The sequence below is a fragment of the Capsicum annuum genome, chromosome 4, assembly GCF_002878395.1.
Source record: "Capsicum annuum cultivar UCD-10X-F1 chromosome 4, UCD10Xv1.1, whole genome shotgun sequence".
NCBI lineage: Eukaryota > Viridiplantae > Streptophyta > Magnoliopsida > Solanales > Solanaceae > Capsicum > Capsicum annuum.
Genome location: NC_061114.1, coordinates 229,729,466 through 229,738,699, shown reverse-complemented (window position 1 = coordinate 229,738,699; position 9,234 = coordinate 229,729,466).

Below are 9,234 nucleotides of genomic sequence, written 5' to 3'. Positions count from 1 at the left end.
TTTTTTTACCGATGATTAGACACTGATCCTTCAAACAAGATCCTGAATTGTACAGTTTAGTTTGATAGGTGCGAACTGATAAGGCCGAAGGGTTCCAAGACGGTGGTGTCGATACCCCGTTACAATTTAATGACACGATTCATGCACATGTTTTTGTGTCAAGTTTGGGGATGGGTTCAAATTTTTGGCGGCAGTGTAACTATTCAATAGTGATTGGACCGATTTTAATGGCACAATGGACTTCTTGAAAGGCCTCCGAAGCCTAGCAATGCAGCAAACAACGATAAAACCAATAGAAATTCTCCTGGTCCAAATTTCTGTGGATGCATTGGTGGAGGAGACTTTTTTACAGCAGAAGGTGCTTGGGAGAATACCTATGCATGAAGGGGGAGGTGGAGAAGGCCATATATCATTTCAGACCTTGTTTAAGAGGAAACACAGGGTAGAAAGGAAAGTGTAGTGAAATTGGCCATTGAAATTCACATTAGAAACGAAAAAACTGGATGAGCTTCAAACGTGGAAGTGTATCAAAATATAAAAATCTGTCAGTCGATAAAAAAAAATGCTCAACAGGACTGGAGATGGACAAAGCACTTTGCTCGAGAATGAAACTAGCGAGCGTGGCCTCAATGAAGACTCTCACAAAGTGTAGGACAACAACTCCAAAGAAAAAGCTTCGCGAGCACGGAAGGTGGTAAGATTGTCCGTCAAAATTGAAACCTACATGTCAATTCAGACCAACAATCTTACCACCTTCCATGCTCGCGAAGCTGCTTCCTTAGAGTTCTAGTCCTGCATTTTTTGGGTCTTCGTTAAGGCCGCGCTCGCTAGTTGCAGTCTCTAGCAAAGTGACCAGCTCAATTCCTCTTGACCATTCTTCTTTTTCTTCAACGACTGATAGATTTTCATTTTTGGATAAATTTTCATATTCGCATCTCATCCAGTTTTTTTATTTTTCATGTCAATTTCATAAGCTAATTTCGCTACACTTTCTTTCCGACCCTGTGTATCCTCTTAAACAAGTACTAAGATGATATATGGCCTTCTCAACCTCTCTCTTCCCGCACAGATTTTCTCCCAAACACCTTCTGCTGTATAATAGTCTCCTCCAATAACCCATTTATATAAATTTGGACTAGGGAAATTTCTATTAGATCCATCGTTGTTTGTTGCAGTCCGAGGCTTCGAAGGCCTTTCAACGAGTCCATTGCGCTATTAAAACCGGTTCAATCACTATTGGATATTTACACTGCCGCCAAAAAATTGAACCCTTCCCCAAACTTGACACAAAAACATAAGCAAAAACCATCATTAAATTGTAACGGGATATTGACACCACCGTCTTGGTCCCTCAGCCTTACCAGTTCGAACCTAACAATCTTAACTATAAAATACCATATTTTGTTTGAAAAATTAATGCCTAATAGGTAAAGAACAAACATTCACAAAATCATTGTATTGGATGTGTGTTTTCATGATAGGTTGATCAATAATACATATCTCCCACATAAGAAGTGGTTCCATCTGCAAGCAGCTTATTCCTCCGAACCCATCTTTACTCTAGCCTTTAATGCTGGCCGGACAAAAGTGGATCCAATTTCATTTCTTTTTGTCTGCAAACAAAAGAAATACATTTGATGTCAAATAAGAGAAGAACATAAAGAACATTACAAAAAGGTAATAGAGAATTGAGTGAATCAACAGATGACCAATATGATGCAACAGATTATCCATCTGTTCAATCGATGAGGCATCGCTTGCAAAGGATGGATGATATATTGAAACAGATGGGCCATCTGTTGGAATAAATCAAACCAGCCTTGCTACTGGTTTGATTTCTTCAAAAAGTTGCTCTGTCTGTTCTAACAGCTGATTCATCAGTTGCAACAGTTGAGGAAACTGTTGCAACACCACCACCAACAACATCAACAACAAAGAAACAAACAAAACAACACTATATGTTCCAACACCATCCACAACACAAACATCACATGTTCCAACACAACTACCACCCCCAACAACAGCACCACCAAAGTACCAAACAAAAGACATAAAAAAAAACTATACTGATAACAAGGCTTTTTAAGTTCTCCCAACAGATGACTTTTTTTGCATATTTTAATAAAAATAACAGTTCGTTCATTCAAAATTTAAAAGTCACCTTTCCTTCAATTTTCTCAATAAATAGAAAACTGGTAATGGGTACATCATTAATAGCAACAGATGTAAATATCTAATTTAAATGACATACAAAGAAGAAGACGAGATGAAAAGAGCAACTTTGAACCATACCTGCAATGTCAAAAAAGCAAACGAATCAGAACATCCAGTTCAGTCGAGAAAAGATATTGATTGGTTGAGATCCCAAAGGATCCTCATCCGAAAGAAGAGAGAAAAGAAAGAAAAAAAGGAAACAACAAAGATAATTGAGAATAAAGAATAAAGAAGATTTATGAGTTAAGTCTAGACTACTTTATGGCTCAAGGAGAGAGAGTTCTAGATATGGGGGTTTTTAAATATTCATTAATAAATTTTGAGGGGCACGAGGAGACGGTGACATTGAAAAGACCAGATAAGACTACTCACTCAGGAGATTTTTGAGTTATCCAAGTATTACCGAGTAGTATTTTTTACCGCCTTAGTATTTTAACTATTTTATCTCGGACAAGAAATATCTAAATTACTTTATAAAAAAAAAGATCTAAAAACATTTAAGTGCAATAGATGACATAATCTGTTTGATAGTTTACAATAGATTCGTGATCTATCGCAACAAATGACGTAATCAGTTTGATAGTTTACAACAGATGCGTAATATGTTGCAATATATTACCTAATCTGTTTGATTTGATCAAACAGAAAAGACATCTGTTGCAACAAGTTGAACATTTGCTTATCTATAATTTCAATTGAGTTCATATGTTAGACTAAAACCTTAATTGAATGTGAGTTTTCATAGGGTCAAATACAACTTTAATTGAGTCTTTTGGCAATTTTATGATGAGACGGTACTGCGTTCCTCCGACCAGAGTCATCAATCGATCACTCTGAGCCGAGCCGATTCTTACTACCTCATATGTTAGACTAATACCTTAATTGATTAATCTAGGACTAGGGTACTAATACCTTGATTAAATAATCTGGGACTAGGGGTGAGTTCTCATAGGGTCAACTACTACTTCAGTTGAGTCTTTTGGCAATGCATGATGCGACGGTACTGCGTTCCTCCTGACTTGAGTCGTCGATTGATAACTCTGAGTTGAACCGATTCTTACTACCTCATATGTTAGACTAATACCTTAATTGATCAATCTAGGACTAGGGTACTAATACCCTAATTGAATATAGGGTCAACTACAACTTCAATTGAGTCTTTTGTCAATGGCATGATGAGACAGTACTACGTTCCTCCCGACAAGAGTCGTCGATCGATCACTATGAGCCGAACCAATTATTACTACCTTATTTGTTCAACTAATACCTTAATTGATTTATCTAGGACTAGGGGTGAGTTCTCATAATATCAACTATAATAGATGACAACGCCTATTTGATAATTTACCACAAATAGGTAATCTATTAAAACATATGACTCAATCCATTTGATAATTTACAACAGATGGGTAATCTGTTGCAATAGATGACTTAATCTATTTGATATTTTACAACATATTCGTGATTTGTTGCAACAAATGGATTTATCTATTTTATAGTTTACAATAAATACGTAATATGTTGTAACAGATTACATAATCTGTTTGATTTGATCCAATAAAAAAAACATCTGTTGTAACAGGTTGAATATTTGTTTATATATAATTCAATTGAGTTCATATGTAAGACTAATACCTTAATTGAATGTGAGTTCTCATAGGGTCAACTACAACTTCAATTGAGTCTTTTGTCAATTGCCTGATGAAACGGTACTGTGTTCCTCCCGACCAGAGTTGGCGATTGATCACTCTGAGCCAAAGTGATTTTTACTACCTCATATGTTAGACTAATACCTTAATTGATTAATCTAGGACTAGAGTACTAATACCTTAATTGAATAATCTAGGACTAGGGGTGAGTTCTCATAGGGTAAACTATCGATTAATCTAGGACTAGGGGTGAGTTCTCACAGGGTCAGCCATAACAGATGGCAGCGCCTATTTGATATTATACAACATATGGGTAATCTATTGTGACATATGACAATCCATTTGATAATTTAAAACAGATGGATAATCTATTGCAATAGATGACTTAATCTGTTTGATAATTTACATCAAATTCGTAATCTATTGTTACCTAATCTGATTGATAATTTACAACAGATGAGAAATCTGACGCAACATGTTGAACATTTATTTTTTACAATTTTAATTGAATTCATATGTTAGACTAATAGTACCTAAATTGATTAATCTAGGACCAGGGGTGAGTTTTCACAGGGTCCTCCTAGAGTACTCGGTTAACTACAACTTCAATTGTTTTTATATGATTTTAAAAATTACGCATATATTTTATGATTTTAAAAATAATTAAGATCATTTCGGATCAAATTAACATTTTCAAAACTACTTGTCATTCTTTTCCAAAATACAAATCAACCCATACAAAATATTTCATCATTTCAAATTTCGAGGTCTGGCTCTTTCTCTTTCATTCTCACTCAACAATATAGTACAGACAACCACTACTCAATAAATTTGCTCAACCCTCCACAACAGATCACTTTTCTTCTCATTTTCGACCATATAGATGTTATTTTCGACATCATTCTTGCTTGTATCAGTCGTTTTCTTTGTCTTCATAGACAACAGAGTTCGAGAAGAGCTCTATATTTTTTTTTCGAAAAAATAAGGGCATTTAAGTTAATGATGAAAAATAAAACTTTTAGTTGTATTATCTTCGAGAATGGGTTTACAACTTTGAGTTTTGATGGTAAAATCGTAGGAAGAACTCGAGAAATCCCTAGTTTCCATCGCAGTGTTTCGTTGACTGTCGTGGTATAGTTGGATGGTGTTGGTGGTGGTGGTGGTGATGGTGGTGTTTGTGGCCGTCGTGGTGGCATCGGTGGTGGCATTGGTTGGTGGTGTTTGTGGTGGTGTCGGTATTCACGGTGTTTATTTATTTGTTGGCATTGGTTGGTGGTATTTGTGGGGGTGGCTGTTGGTGTATCGGTATTCGTGGTGTTTGTAATGTATTTTTTAAAATCTATGCATACATCAACTGTAATGTAATTTTTGTTTTTATTTGTCTGTAGGTAAAACATGTCTCCCAAAAAAAATGAAAGTGGATCAACATCTGACCACTAAAAAAAAAGCTACAGTACAGAGAGATTCAGAGGAGCTTCCTGAACAATCTCAGTCAGATAAAAGTGAAGCTGAGGAGAGATATGAAAACAACGTTGAGGGAGGTGAACAAGGATCCGTAGATGGTGATAAAGAAAATGAAAGTGAGAAAGAGAAGGAATTGGAGAGTCAGAAAGAGAAAGAGAATGATCATCAACATTATGATAATGGATCACCAACGGGGCGTGAGTTAATATCGACATCCCAGCATGATCCTATCAAAACTTTTAGTATTGACAGATTTCAAGTTGCGATGCCGATAAATGACCCAGAAGGAAAACAACTAACTGGTCAAATTGTACTTAAATGTCAGATGAGGAAATTTTTTGAACATTTTATGAAAATTATGAAGAACGAAAACATAGGCGGACTTTTCAAGAAGAGCTGCTTTGGACGCTTTCTTGAGCTGCCTGAGGTCCCCTCTACCCGTATTCGTTTCCCTATGATGATGGTATATGGTCTTCTCAAGCGCAGGATCAAGTATGTGGGGGATGATAAAGATCCAGAGGAGGGGGCAAAAAGAAGATTGATAAAATTTGGATCAACTACTGTGGCATGCCTATTTGTTTTAGCTTGCAAGAGTTTGCCATAGTGACAAGCCTGAGATGCCATCGTCCAGAAGGACCACTAACCCACAAAAGATCCAAGGCAAGAAAAGGCAAGGGAAAAATAGATGGGTTGTTTGACATTGCTCGACGTGGCTACAAAGCATCGAATTTGTTGATAGATCTCGAGGATAAAACCATACCAGAGCAGTACAGGGAGCAATTATGCTTAGTTTGGTTTGCCCATTCGGTTATATTGGCAAGAGATGTCAACAAGGTCATAGAAGATGATTTGTTGGCGCAAGCTGAGAATTTTGATAAATTCAACAATTATCCCTGGGGATATGACAACTTTTACTTGACTGTCCAATATTTACTAACAAAGTTATCCTCAAGGACGACCATATTATACGGTTTTCCTTGGACTTTCATGGTAAAACTAATCACTAATATTACTCATCCATTAATCAATATTGAATATAGCTATTATGAGTTTTTTTGTTTGCTTCCTGTTTATATTTTTAGGCTTGGGCATTTGAAGTCATTCCTCCCCTCTAAAAGTAGTTAATGGATTACCCGGATGAGGTTTCTCATCCAAGGATGTTTAGGTTGTTGGCTGCTAAGAGCAACACCAATATTAAAGAGGCTGATCTCTTTAACCCTCCAGATGATGAAGTACGTCTTCTTCAAGTAAAATAATTCTACTCAAAGATAAGAAAGATATTGAATAGATGTTATATTTGGTGCAATAGATGTTATATCTGATGCACCAAATGGGACATCTGTTGCGACGGGGTACATCTTGCATCAAATTACCCATCTGTTGCTTAGGTTCTCTGAACCCCACTCCTAAAAGATTAACCATCTACTGCAAATTATGCAACAGATGTTTAATCTGATAACATATCATTTATTTTTTGTGACCTACAGATCATCTATTGTATAACAGATTACCCATCTTGTGTAGATGTTGTAACAGATGATTGGTATTTGCCATCAGATTATCCATGCGTTGCTCTGTTTCTCTAAACCAAACTCAAACGGATTTTAACCATATACTAAAAACTATGCAACAGATGGTTTTTTTTTTAAAAAATGAAGCCCAACTATGAAAATTATTATATTATATGATTTAAATGCATCTGTCTATTTTTCGTTTTTATAGGTTGTGCATCCATGGATCATGCCTACTGAGGAGAAGTCGGTGATGACTTCTTATATTACTCTAGGTCATGTTGAGACTATTGAAGACCCAACGGTAGAGTTAATAAAGAAGAAATTGGCTAGATCAACAGTCATAAGAAGAGCAGTTAGGCAAGGTCAGCCTAATGTTGAGGCTCTTCATTACCAACTTTTTACTAAGGCAGATCCGGGTGCTTCTTCTGGTGGAGTTATTGGTGTTGATGGCAGGCATGCTGATGCTACTACCACTCATGATGATGAGCATGTTGATGCTCAAGAAAGAATAAATATGTTTGAAAACACTCTTTTTCGCCCTTACACAGGTCCCTCTCACCCCTCTTCACCCTCGTGTTCTCGTTGTGAATGCGATGAGTGCAAGGACAGACAGGATAAACTCTTAGAAAAAATAGAGGCTATCTCTAAAGCTATCAAGGAATTCAAATCCAAGAGATGTGTCATACCATCCAAGAAGGTGAGGGAGCCACATACTCCTATAGCGTTGGTTAGAATAAAGAAAAGAGCAATTAGAGACGTACTCTCCGCTCAGAAATCAAAAGAAATTACAATTCCTCCCTCTCTAAAAGTTGTTGAAGTTCAGGGGCCAGTCAAGAAGGTGGACATATACGCGAAACTTGGTGCCGAAGATAAAAGGGATCTGCGACAGGCCAAGAATGCCAAGCTAGGCGCACCAGATTACCCCAGGCCTTCCTTTCCCCCCCAAGACTTCCAGACTATGACTGATATACGTATGCCGTATGAGAATAAGGCAAGTTTACTTTTCCTAATCTAGCCCTTCTAATCTACCCCATGAATAAGAAGCTACGCAATAGATTTCACATCTGTTGCAATAGCTGGGTATACTGGTGCAATTGGTTGTGGTTCTGTTGCAACTTATTATCCATTTTTTGCATAAGTTGCGTTGGATTATTAATTCAGAGAACCCTACAAAATAGATGGAACATCCGTTGCATCTTTACAATTACTAACCTATTTAAAAATTGACTTCTTATCCCACGGCATGTTGACATAATTCTCTGCCTCATGAGGAAAAAGCAATTAACGTACCGGGAAGCTTATGACACTGCCGAGAGGATAATGGACCTCGAATTATGCAAGAAGCTCAAAGATAGGTACGATCAACTCAATAGAGAGGCGTCAGCCCTTGGCGTGGGACTTGATTTCCTAGTTCCTACGTTGGTCTTGGATGAAGAATAAATGTTAATATATATTAGAGGGGACAGGCCAAATCCACACGGCAAGAGCTGGATCGAGGCAAAAAGGATTCTTGCAGTCATTAGCGTGAACGGCATGCATTATTGGGCTGTTGAGATACTACTCGAGGAGGGAAAGATCAATGTTTATGACTCCAATATACCTCTCATCGACGATTTCAATCTTTTTCTCCTCGTGGAGCCACTGATGATGTTGTTGCCCATCTTGTTGAGGGAGAGTAAACTGATGAATCATTTGCCAAAGGAAGTGTTGATGAAGAAATCATGGGATTTTGAAGGTCAAAACAGGGGAATGATCTTTCCAAAAGATGATGCCACTAAAGCGAGCGGCTCGCACGCTCTTGCATACATCGAATGTTTGTTGACCGGCATAGAAATGGCCGAGCCAACGACTTTTCTGTGCGACAACATTGTGGCAAACCTACAAGAGGTTTGGGCTTATGGGGTACTAACTGGACGCTTGAAGCCTGTGTATATAGAAGAGCCAGTGAAATAGAAATTTTTAATTCCAAGTCACCTTTCACTTTATTATATGTACATGTAGTGGCAATAATTTTTTTCTGATGAAAGTTGAGTTTTTTATAATGCAATAGATTAGATTGTCAATCTGTTCTAAAATATCTTTAATCCGTTCTGGCAGATAGTTTATCTGTTACAATAGGTTGGTCATCTGTTGCATTACGCCGATGTTATTTCTATGAATAATCTAATAATCTAAGTCTAATTTGTTGCGACATTGGGAAGACCTGTTTGATAATTTCCAACAGATGACCTAAATTTTACAACATCTGCCTAAATCTTTTTGATATTTTCCAACAGTTATGCTTGAATATCCATGTGCTTGTCGACAACAAACCAGTAGCAAATACACACACCACCATGAAAATTTCAGCAATTAGACTTCAATATCCATGTGCCCAACAACACCAAACCAGT